Below are 13,828 nucleotides of genomic sequence, written 5' to 3'. Positions count from 1 at the left end.
ATAATTCGGGTTAAGTCTACGGACTTAAAGGGTTGCCACCGTAATATCGCAATGTTGGCCCGAAAATATGTAAGAAAAGAGTGCGAAGCGTACACAGCGACGTGCTCGATGACAAGGAATCGTAAAAGAAACCCGAATCTGTGTGCGTGGTTTGTGAATACCCGGATGTTTTCCTCGAAGAATTGCGGGTTTACCACTGTTCGGAAATAGAATTTGGCATCGAATTGGTACCGGTACCACTCCAATTTCGATAGCTCCGTATCGTATGGCACCAACGAATTAAAGGAGTTGGAAGCTCATTGCAAGAATTGGTGGATAGAGGTTTTGCTCGCCTGAGTTTTTCGCCTTAGGGTGCGCCAGTGTTGTTCGTGAAAAAGAAGGATGGAACCATGCGGCTGTGCATCGACTATCGTCAGCTTAATAAAGCGACGATAAAGAACAAATATCCGTTGCCACGTATTGACGACTTGTTCGATCAACTGAAGGGAGCCTCGGTGTTCTCGAAAATAGATTTGAGATCGGGCTACTATCAATTGCGAATCCGAGATTGGACGTGCCCAAGACCGCCTTGTAAGCGAGATATGGTCACTATGAGTTCCTAGTGATGCCGTTTGGGCTCACTAATGCCCCTGCGGTATTTATGGATTTAATGAATCGGATCTTTAGACCATATTTGGATCGATTCGTAGTCGTGTTCATTGATGACATCTTGGTCTATTCAAGAAATGAGACCGAACATGCTGAACACCTACGGTTAGTGCTGCAAATTTTACGGGACAAGCAATTATATGCTAAGTTCAGCAAGTGTGAGTTCTGGTTAAGAGAGGTTAGCTTCTTGGGTCATGTGGTATCTGCATCGGGTATTCGAGTCGACCCGAATAAAATTTCAGCCATACTTAATTGGAAGCCTCCAGAAATATTACGAGGTTTGAGCTTTTGGGGCTTTAGGTTATTACCGACGATTTGTAAAAGGCTTCTCAACGATAGCCACGCCGATGACGAAGCTACTCCAAAAGGACGTTAAGTTCGAATGGACAGAGAAATGCCAAAAAGGTTTCGATCAACTGAAAACTTATTTGACTGAAGCCCCAATTCTAGTGCAACCCGAGTCCGGCAAGGAGTTTGTCATCTATAGCGACGCCTCTCTACTTGGGTTAGGTTGCGTATTAATGCAAGAAGGTCGAGTTGTGGCCTATGCGTCGAGGCAATTAAAGCCACATGAGAAAAATTATCCGACTCATGATCTCGAGCTGGCCGCCATCGTATTCGCCTTAAAGATTTGGCGACATTACTTATTTTGTGAAAGGTGCCATGTATACTCGGATCACAAAAGTCTCAAATATTTGATGACCCAAAGAGACTTAAATCTGCGACAAAGACGTTGGCTCGAGCTGTTAAAGGATTATGAGTGATCATTGACTATCACCCGGAAAGGCGAATATGGTTGCGGATGCCTTGAGTCGTAAATCGTTATTCACTTTACGAGCGATGAATGTGCACTTGTCCGTCCGATCCGACGGTGTGTTAGTGGCTGAATTGAAAGCCAAACCATTATTGACACACCAAATTCGAGAAGCTCGGAAAGTCGACGACGAGTTGGTTGCAAACGGGCTGCGTGTGTTCGAACAAGGACTCGGAGTTTCAAATCGACGATGACGATTGTTTGAGGTTCAAAAGTCGTCGGTGTGTCCCAAAGAATTGAACTCATTTCGATAATTTGAATGAAGCCCATTGTAGCCGAATGGCAATCCACCCGGGAGTACGAAGATGTACAATGATTTGAAACGTCGGTTTTGGTGGCATGGTATGAAGCGAGACATCTCCGACTTTGTTTCAAGATGTTTAATATGTCAACAAGTGAAAGCGGAACATCGGTGCCTTGAGGATTACTTCACCAATCACAATACCCGAGTGGAAATGGGATCGAGTCACAATGGACTTTGTATCCGGACCGCCATTGTCGCAAGTAAGAAGGATGCGGTTTGGGTCGTGGTAGATCGATTGACTAAGTCGCCCACTTTGTCCCCGCGACGCACGGATTTTTCAATGGACAAATTAGCGGAATTGTACGCTTCTCGATTGTGAGATTACATGGGTGCCTATTTCCATCGTGTCGATAGAGATCCGAGATTTACCTCGCGATTTTGGAAAAAGTTGCAAGAAGCTTTGGGTACCAAGTTGCATTTCAGCACCGCCTTTCACCCTCAAACCGATGGTTAATCCGAGCGGATAATTCAGATACTTGAGGATATGTTAAGATGTTGCGTCCTCGAGTTTAGTGGTTCATGGGAACGGTATTTGCCGTTGATTGAATTCGCTACAACAACGACTTTCAATCAAGTATTAAAATGGCACCCTACGAGGCCTTGTACGGTCGTAAATGCCGTACACCATTGTTTTGGACTGAGCTCGGTGAAAGCAAGATTTTCGGGGTGGATTTGATTAGGGATGCTGAACAGGAAGTGAAAGTAATCCGTGAAAGTCTGAAGATAACCTCCGATCGTCGAAGTCGACGCGGATCTCAAGCGTAAGAATATCGAGTATCGTGGGTGATAAAGTGTTCCTCAAGGTATCGCCTTGGAAAAAGATACTCGATTCGGCCGTAAGGGCAAGTTGAGCCCGAGGTTTGTTGGGCCATATGAGATATCCGGCGAGTCGATCCAGTGGCATATCGCTTGACTTTGCCCCTGAACTCGAAAAGGTTCACGATGTCTTTCACGCTTCGATGCTTCGACGCTATAGATCCGATCCATCGCACGTGATTAGTCCATCGAAATTGAAATTCAAGCTAATATGAGTTATGAGGAAGAACCGATTCGTATCCTATCACGAGAAGTGAAAGAGTTGTGAAACAAGCGGGTTCCGCTAGTAAAAGTGTTATGGCTCAAGCACGGGATAGAATAAGCTACTTGGGAGACCGAGAACTCTATGAAAGAGCGATATCCAAACCTATTTATCGGTAAGATTTTCGGGACGAAAATTTCTTAAGTGGGGAGAGTTGTGACAGCCCAAAATTGACCCTAGTCGGAAGGTGGTCTCGGGACCACAAAACCGAGGCATAAAAATAATTAAAATTTATTTTGATGCCTATAATATGTGTGTGCTCATGTATGACATTTTATGATGATTGATTTAGTGTTATAAGGGTGAATTCCATAAGAAAGGACTTAGTAATGAACTTTGAAAGTATGATAGGAAATGTGTGATGACTAATTAAAGCATGCATGCAAAATAATGGACTTGCATGTCAAATTCCCCTTTATAGGTGGTGGCGCCATGACAAGGAGGATGGGCTAAACATGTCATGAAACATGTTTTGTTGGTGCATTAGGGTGAAATAATAAACAAAGGTGTATGGGTGATAAAAAAATGAAAAAAAAAAATGTGTGTGAGTGTGGTAATCCCCCCCCATTGCCGTGAGTTGTAGAGAAGGAAAGAAAAAAATTTTGTTCATCCTTTCTTTGAGCCAAAACTAAGGAAGAAGGAGGATTTTTGCTTCATGCTTGGTTTGGAAGAGATCTAGAAGGAGATTTGGCCAAGTTTGCATCAAGATTAAGGTATGTATGAGGTTGTGTTAGGAGTTTCATGCATGTTTTGGTTGCTAACTTGATGTGCATGTTAGCCATGGCTCAAATCTTTGTTAAGCCATGGAAATGGTATTTGGCCAAAGTTGTTATGGTGATAAAGCCATTGCATGCTAAGTGTGAAGCTTGATGATGATGCATGCAATGATGGATTGTCTACTCTTGAGCAAGATTTGAGCCTTCTTTTTGATTTATCATGATTGAAGTTGAAAAGGAGCATGATTGTCATATTCGGCCATTCATGAGCATGGTTCATGCTTCTTGCATGTTAGTTAAAATTTGTATTTTTGGATGGCTATGGACACCTTGAAAATTCGGCCATGCTCATATTGTATATATATGTTTGCACGTGATGTTTTGGCTATGAAGTAAGTAATGAATAAGTTGGTTTAAAGAAGAAGATGTTGAAGAATAATCGTGAAATTTCAAGCACAATTCGGCCTAGCACACATATAAGTGCTTGATGCTATATTATAAGTTTTGAGCCACAATATGCAAAGCATTAACTAGTAAAATGCATGCTGTTTTTGTGAGGTATTAAGTGCATAATTGGCCTCAACATGTACATGAATATTCGGCCTTGGGTAGCCTATTGAAGGCCTTAGCATTTCCTTGATGCTCAAATAAATTGTATTGAATTGCTTGATGTAGTATAAAATGTGCATGACCATTGTGTATTCAAGCTAAAGAGTGGCCATATGACCATTTAAAATCCTTGTCATATTCGCCATAAGCAAGCACAATGAGGTTTTAATAAATTGAATTTGTTTGAATTAGCTCAAGAGCTAAGAGGGCCACAATTGGACAAGGGAAGGAAAAGGTGATCGAATAGCGAAAAAGCCGTTCGACAACATCCGAGGTAAGTCCTCAAGAAGTGATCTTACTTGAATTATGTAAGATGAAACATGGATGTGTATGATTATTGATCATGTGTGTATGAGTATTTGAATTCCACCGGGCTAAGTCCCAAGGCGAATATGCTAATGATTATAATTGTGTTTGAGCCTTAGTAACGAAAATGAAATATGTATGTCCAATGATTATTGATGTATGTGTGCATGAGAAATTGAATGATATCCGGCTAAGCCCCAAGACAATTATGCTGAAATTTATATCCGGTTAAGACCAAGGCAATTGTGCTAGTAGCTATATCCGGGCTAAGACCAAGGCATTCGTGCAAGTTGTTAAATCCGGGCTAAGACCAAGGCATTTGTGCAAATCGTGATATCCGGGTAAAGTCCGTTGGCCTTGGTGCGGGTTACCATAACGGGCTATGTCCCAAGGCGATTGAAGCAAAACCGACATCCGGATAAACTCGAAGGTATGTGATTTGAAAATTATGAGCTTGCTGGAAAATTTCAGCTAATGCACTTGTGAAATTTCCCAATGATAAGGTAAGTGCGGTGTGTGCTTTGCTGCGCTAGGAGTAAGAGCGTATGAATATCCGCTCCTATGATGGAGCGAGTTATCGGCCTTAATGAAGCCGTTATTTGTGTATGAACATAAGAGTTGGGATGGTAAAGTAAGTATGATTATGTGAATGCGCATTAATGAAATGATGCATTTAACTATGTGAATGTATTGCTGTAATTAGAGTTGATTATATTCCTTGAGACTTACTAAGCATAAAAATGCTTACTCACCGCTTTGGCTCTCGGTTTTCTAGATTTCGCTCGATAGCAATCGGATTCGGGATCGTTGAAGTCGAAGTCATCCACACTATCAAGCCCCCATTTTGGTATAAATTCTTGGTTGAACTTGAAATGGCATGTATAGGACTACCCTTGTTTGTTAAATATGTGGTGATGTAAGTATGTACGGCCATGCGAAAATGGCTCAAAAGGAACATGAACTTAGAATAATTGTGGTTTGTATGTATATATTTGGTGTCATGATGTGGCTATGGCTTGGAAATGGGAATGTTGGTCATATGATCAGCCATTGGCACGGTTAAAATGATCATATATGAACCTATGTATGGCAAAGACTAGTTGGTTCATGGAGACTACCAAATAGGTAAGACCTACCTTAAAACAGATGCTGCCAGCTGCAGTGACGTGAATGTGAAAAATCACCAAAATTCGTAGAAATGGAATTAAATAGTGAATAAGCTATGTAAATGAACCTTGATGAGTCTATTTTCATATGGAAGAAACGAAATGGTCATAGGAGTTACATGTTAAGAGATATTAATGCTATTGTGAGACAGGGCCAGAACGGTTTCTGGGTTCCCTGTCGCAACTTTAAAATTTACTATAAATTATCCAGAAAGAATTAGGCGACATACCTTATATGTACAGATTCCATTTTGAGTCTAGTTTCATTAGAAACAAACGACACCAGCATTAAAGCCCTGTACAGAGAGATATTCAAGTTATACCGCGCGAAGGTCAGAGCAGTCGATCCCTGTAACATGGGTGACTTTAACTAATAAACTGTACCAATTGGCCCATCCAAAATTCTAGAAATAAATCCATGGATGGATATATGAGTCTAAATTCAGGGAAAATTTACGAAACCAGTTTCCGAGTTTTGAAACTCGAGATATGATTTTTAAGGCGACGGTGATGCAGTCTTCCAGCCTGACTGGAAATGTCAAATTGGTGGGCAAACCATGTGAACTTGGCTTATTAACCCCTCGTGTCCGACACCGGCAATGGTCTCGGGTTCGGGGTGTTACATCATTAAACACAATTGCATAGATATTATGATCATTTAAAACAATGCTAAATATATGCTTAATGACTTACCTTGTGTTGGGTAAAATGGTTCCAACTCGGCTATTCGATGTTCTTTCCTTTGCTTTTGCTTGATTCTCCCCCTCTAGCTTCTTGAGCTAATCAATAAATTAACTAGTTTAACCGTCTTGCCAAATATTTATACATATATACATGACATCAACAATACTATCATCATTAATTCATCAATTCACAAAGTTTTATTTCACGAACATTTGACCCATTTTACCCCATATGGCGAATGCTACATTCATTATCCAACTAGCCATTCAACAATTTTCAGCCTCATTACCACCCTTTTTATGTCTAATCGTTTAAATGAGATCATAAACATGCCTAACTATAGCCGAATGTGCAACATTAATCTAGCATTTCCATTGCATTTAACACTTAACATTTACCCCATCTAGGCCAAATTTTGCTAGCACACAAGCCTTTGGCGAATGTCCTTGGCCTCTAGTCACCCAAAATTTCTTTGTTCTTTAAAATTCATCCAAGACTACATTCGGCACTTCCAACTAATAATTTAGGTGCTCTCAAGCTCATTCACAAGTACTATTATATATCACATTAAGCATTAAATCATTTTGCAACATAAATTTTATAGCATGGCGAATACTCATGCACATACACACATAACAACAAGAACTCAATGGCACAAAATCTCCTTTTGTTAAACATTCGAACTCACTCATCTCCATGCTTTCATCACAACAACATCAAAACACTAATTAGGAAATACAACATTCTTGGCCGAAATTTAACTCACCTAACAACTTAGTTTCGATCCAAGATTCAAGGAAAAATTTGAACCAATCTTCCAAACTATGCATGCATTTTCAAGAGTGGCATAAAACATACCTTCTTGTATCAAAACACCTTAGTCTAGTAAGCTCCCATGGCTGATTTTCTCAAGCTTCCCCCCCCTTTCTTCTTAGTACATTCGGCCATGCAAAGAAAAATGAGAGAATGGACACTTTTTTTTCTTCTTCTCAAGTCATGGCAATTGTAACAAAATGAGAAAGGATGAACAACAAAATTTTTCTCCTTTCTTTTTCCTCAACTCACGGCAACAAGGGGGGGCATCCACACTCTTTTTTTTTTTCATCATTTTCCTTTTTTTTTCATTTCTTTATTTTCCTTCCGTAATGCACTAGGCCAACATGTCTAGGACATGTTTTCTTTGCCTATCATCATGTCATGGCCAGCCACTAACCTTAGGAAATAGGTTATTTGACATGCAACTCCACCCTTGTGTTAACATGCACTAATAAGCCATTTAAAATTAGCCTATCATATTTCACCATGGTTCACATTGATCCCTATTTAATAATTTCTCATAAAATTGGTAAAATTAGAGAATGAAACTTCCACATATGCATGCACACACATAGTAAGCATAGAATATAACAATTAATTATTTTTATGACTCGGTTTAGTGGTCCTGAAACCACTTTCCGACTAGGGTCAATTTAGGGCTGTCACAGGAAGACATGAGAATTTTGGGCCTGGTACAACAAAAGATTATAGACAGCATGAATGATGATCTTTTGCAGCCATTTATTGAAAATGAAATTCGGGCTACAGTCAAAATGATGTCCCATGTTCGAGCCCTAAGTATTGATGGGTTTCTAATGCTGTTTTATCAAAGGTACTGGCATATAATAGGCCATCATGTTACTTAATATTGTTTAGCGATTTTGAGTGGGGAGGTTGGGATGAGTAAGGTTAATAAATCCCATATTGTCTTGATTCCAAAAGTTGATAGGCCCAAAAATATGACACAATTTAGACCCATTAGTTTGTGCAATGTCATTTACAAAATAATTGCAAAAGTCATTGCTGGACGGATAAGTGGGCTATTGGACTATTGCATAGATGAGGCCTTAAGGACTTTTATACTGGGTAGGAAAATTTCAGATAATGTTTTAGTTGTCTACGAGGTTTTATACTCGCTCAAGATGAGAAAAAATGAGTAAAAGGGGGAACTTTGAGCTTAAACTCGGTATGAGTAAAGCATAAGACCAAGTGGAGTGGGATTTTTTGGCCGGGATGATGACAAAATTGGGACTTCATGCTGACAGGGTCACTTTAGTAATGAGGTTTGTTTGTTTGGTATCCTATACAGTAGGGGTATATGATGCAGTCGGTGATCGATTTTGGCTTTTGAGAGGACTATAGCAATGTGTCTTTTTTTGCTGTATGCTGATTGTTTTTCTACCCTATTGAATGTGGCAAAGTTGACTTGGAAAATAAAGGGGGCACAGATTGGTAGAGAAAGGTTTGTTCTTAATCATCTATTTTTTGCAGATGAATACGTACTGTTTAGTGATGCCTCTAAGGCAGGTGCACAGGTTGTCTATAATTTACTTTTGGAGTATGAATCTGTGTCTATTCAAAAGGCTAACTTTGACAAGTCTCTTATATTCTTTGGTTCGAATGTGGAAGCACGAGAAAGAGATGCTGTGGGAGAGGTTTTGGGTGTTAGAATTGTGTAAAACCCAAAAAAATACTTAGGCTTGCCAATGACGGTAGGAAGGTAGAAAAGGGGAGCTTTTTCGCACTATGTTGATCGATTCTGTAGCATCCCGAATTAGAGCCTAGCCAGAACAGTGGTTTCGGGACCACAAATCAGACGTAAGAAAATTTATTTTTATTATACTTTTTTGGTCTATGATTTTACAGAATGATTTCATGAAAATTTCGTTTGAAAATTTCGACGTTTGGGCACTCAATTTGGTCAAAAGGACTAAATTATAAAAAGTGCAAAAGTTGAGTTTTACATGTTAGAGGTATCAAATTGTTATGAAATTTTAAATGGGAGGTCCTTAAATGGTAATTAGACCATTGTATAACTTGTTGGACAAAAATGGCCTTGGATGGATAAAATTTCAAAGAAAGGCAAAAAGGGCATTTTGGTTATTTAGGGGTAAAATACATTAAAAGACAAATTTTAAAACCCAAATGTGTCCCTTTCTTCTTTCTTCAGCCGAAATTACCTAGAGCAGCCATAGTTAGGGTTTGGCCAAGCTTCCAAGCTCATTTGTAAGTGATCCCGAGCCCCGTTTTTAAAGTTCTTTATATTTTTGAAATCCCGGTAACATGTTCTAGCTATTTCTACCGTTATTTGAGCTAGGGTTTATGTTTAAAAATTTACCCATGAGTAATATGCATGCATTTTGATGTCTAATGGTAGAAAATGAGTGTTGGGTGTTTAATAAACGACTTTTACTAAGTGGTTTTCGATGAAAACGTCTGAAAGGACCGTTTTGTAAAAGTTGTAAAATTGGTCATAAATGGGTGATTTACTGGAAATTGGGGGCTGTCATAGTTATGAAAAATTATCATCATGTCATAAAACATAATAAAATAGGATGAAGTTTAATTTCCGAGCCTTGAGGCAAAAGTGCAAGTATGCAAAAGTTTAGGGGTCAAAATGAAAATTTGTAAAAATATGATTTTTCGACCCCTATGAATAATGTGACTAATTATTAGGCTAAATGTGATATTATAGATCAAGGAAAACAAGATTCGGACTTAGAACGAGGTTGAACAAGGTTAAGCACAAACTCGAAATAAATAGTCGTACTCGAAACCGAGGTAAGTTCATATGTCACTGATAATGCAATAATATTATTGTTCATACTTGAACTTAAATTGATGTGTTAACATTGTGTGATGGATATTTATTTAGTTTATATGAAGATTATATATTGTAACAAATGCCAAATTATAATTATATGTAATACCATGTTTATCTTATAGACTAATGTCTAAATAAACATGGAAATGTGTTGAATTGGATGTACATGGCATGAGCAACTATGCATAATGAGATACTTGATGGAAAGAGAAAAATCTTGGTTGAATAAAAAGGGAAATTCGATGGATAAACCATAGCTTACATGATTTGAGATCCTGCATGTGTTGCAGAAAAGAATTTAGCCTGGATGGGTAATCCGTTGATCTCAAATATAGAAAGGATCTAGCCTGGACGGGTGTTCCTTAAGTGATCGAGCCTCCCGAAGAATAGGTGTGCATTAAGGATTTAGCCCGGACAGGTAATCCAATTAGGGTCTGAATTTAGCCTGGGCTGGTAATTCAGATCCGAGCTCATTGAGAGTGCTTTTTGTTTACAAGGGATTTAGCCTGGACTGGTAATCCCGACACCGCTCCATGAGATTATATTTCGGAGGATTTAGCTTGGACCGGTAATCCTGCCGTAAGATGTGAGGTTCACGGGAGTGCGCATATGAAATGATCACTTGTATGAATTGACGGTGAATGCGATATCCATCGAGATTCTGAGAAATTCAACGAGATTAATATGAGAAATGAAATAAAAGGCTCTTGCCATGATACATAATGTATGTTGTATGATAATATTATGATGCATGTGAGTTGTCATGTTTGGATGAGTGCGGTGCTAAATGATAGCACAGGTAAGTACTCGAGACCCATGAACACGTGTTTGACATGTGAAATGAAATGGCCTTATGACGATGGTGCAAATGAATGACTGATATTTATGAGAATAATTTCTATGACAAATTTGTGATGGTTATTACCTTGTTGCACTAAGACAGATTTGGTACAGCAGCATTGGTCCAAATTTGAAAATCCACCAAAAATTGTGAAAATTGAATTAAAGACTGAATAAACATGGAATTAAAGCTTAATGAGTCTAGTTTCTCATAAAGGAAACGGTGTAAGCAAAATAATTTTGTATCATGAGATATTTGAATTCTTGTGAGACAAAGTCGGAGTGATTCTAGACTCCCCTGTCTCAACTTTGAAAAATCACTAGAAATTGTAAAAAAAAATAATTATGAGTTAAAATTCATATGAATGAAATCCTTAATGAGTCTAATTTTAGGAGAAAGAGACAGGAACATTATCCGAGTATCGTACTATGACATAAATAAATTTTAGTGAAGAAAGGTTGAGGCTGTCAAACAGCGAAACAGGGGAGACTTTGAATAATAAAATGTACTTATTGGCTAGACCAAAAATTCTAAAAATTTTATGATAAGAAAATATATGAGTCTAGTTTCTGGGAAAATTAACGGATATTAATTTGTAGTTTCATAGCTTGAGTTATAAATAATTTATCGACTATGACTCGAGTAGACAGCTTGACCAGAATATGAATAAAAGCCTAATTATAGTTGTATTACCTAAGGAAACATGTTATTATAATGCTTATTATTTTCATATGGACTTAATAAGCGTAAAGCTTACTCCCCCTTTCCATCTTTTTAGTTTTGTGAGTTAGCTCGGGGTTGGAGATCGTCGGAGGCAAGACATCACACTATCGAGCCTTTACCCTGGAGTATTGACATGTATATGTTAAACTTGTTCAAGTGAGTGGCATGTATAGGGGCTTAGTTTTTCTATGATCGATGTTGTTGTGATTAGCCAAATGTATTGGCTTATAATGATTTGCTGTATGTAGCCATGAGATGTGGCTTATAATGATTTTGGCTTGTAAGCCTATTCATCCATGATATATGTAAATGTCTTGTGATGTAGGTATGTGATTATGCTTGTTCATTACGTATAAGAAGTATATGGTATATGTACATGGTGAATGCCTTAGTACCATTCGAGGTGGTCATGGCCATTGAATAAACGTGTGATATGGTAATAAGTTTTTAATGCCCTAAACATGGATGTTTAATTTATAAGTTAGTAAACATAGTATAATGGTATAAGGAGTAGAAAAGGGTGACTTAATGCTTGGGAAATAGTCTATTATGTTCCACATGGTTGGACACATGGGCATGTGTCTAGGTCGTGTGTGACACACGGTTCCCTCCCATGGGTGTGTGCTATGGTCGTGTGTCCCATGCACTTAAAATTTTAAGTTAGTACAGGACACGGGTAGGTCACACAGGCGTGTGCCATAGCCATGTTCCAAAGTCAGTAATGAACACGGACAGGCAGCATGGGCGTGTGCCATGGCTGTGTTTAAAAGTCAGTGTTGCCCACAGGCTAAGAGCATAGGCATGCCCCAAGTCACACGAGCGTGTGAGTCCACACGGCCCACCTACACGGGCGTGTGACACTCCAAAGCTAGAAATTTATTAAGTTGCCTAAAGTTTACCAAATGTTTTCGGTTTTGTCCCGAACAGCCTTAATGTAGGTTATAGGCCCCAATGACCTGTATAAGGGACGATATGCATATGTTCTAGAAGTTTTAATTTTAGGGGAAATTTGGTGACCTGGTTTTGTATGTTTATGAATGTTTAAAGTCTGGTAATGCCTCGAGCCCTGTCCCGGTATTGGATATGGGTGAGGGGTGTTACAGATTTCGTAAGAGGGTCAAAGGGTGGAAAGTGCTAACATATAACTTAGTGAGCTATAATCTTAACAAGTCACACATACGTGCATAAAATAGTAGTTCCATTTTACATATTAACACAATCACATAGCCAAAATGTCGCAAAGTACACAAAAGGAGTAAGAAAGCTTACTCTCGGAACTTAGGATAGGGGTTTAAGTTACTCCTAAGCTCCCATTTATCACTATGAATTGTGTCTACAAACAGTGATTCCAAACATTCACCATTCAGGCTTACGACTATTTGCAAAAAGCATAAACTATCTTTCCTTATCTTTTGCCTTGCTCGTTGAGGGCTCTAACAATTCTGTATCTCCTCACGTATTAACCACACAACATACACAATTAGTTAGCATCCATAACACTCTATAATCAAACAAAAATGCAGATCTAAGGTTAGTTCCACTTGGAACTGAAATTTTCAACTAGCATAGTCGATACTTAAATATTTTAATCCACATTCATTCCTAACACATAAAATCAATTCTAAACATCTAATTACTCGTCTAAGAATAAATGTAAAACCCCTAACCCTTATTTGTTGTCGGAACAAGGTTACAGAGTATTACCAGACATTTCAGATCAAAAATAGACATTACATATTATTTAGCATACATGTCATAAATCAATCATATTGTCCCTTGTATAAGCCCTCAAGGCCTAAAATATACGTTAGAAACAAATCCAGACTAAACCGGGTACTTCGAATTTTTTTTGAAAACATCAAAAATTTTCAAAGAAATAGGGGTCACACGCCTATGTGACTAGGCCGTATGGCTCACATGGTCAAGAGACATGCTCGTGTCTCTGGTCATGTGAACATTCAAAATAGGGGCACACGGTCGTGTCCCAGCCCATGTCCAAATTTAGGTGCTTACTGATTTGAGTCACATAGTCAAGCCATACGCCCGTGTGCTAGGCCGCGTGAGCATACTGACTTGCAATATTAAGGTGTGAGAGTCACACGACCAAGTCACATGCCTGTGCACTAGGCCGTGTGTCACACATGGCTGAGACACCCACCCGTGTCTTTGCCCGTGTGAAAATACCTAAGCATTCTATTTTAAAATTTTAAATTTGCAGGGGACACACGACCAAACCACACGCCTATGTGTTAGCCGGGTGTCTCACACGGTCTAGTCACACACTCATGTGTCTAGCCGT

This window comes from Gossypium arboreum, chromosome 3, assembly GCF_025698485.1.
Source record: "Gossypium arboreum isolate Shixiya-1 chromosome 3, ASM2569848v2, whole genome shotgun sequence".
In the NCBI taxonomy this organism is placed as follows: Eukaryota; Viridiplantae; Streptophyta; class Magnoliopsida; order Malvales; family Malvaceae; genus Gossypium; species Gossypium arboreum.
Note: the sequence above shows the minus strand (reverse complement) of the source record.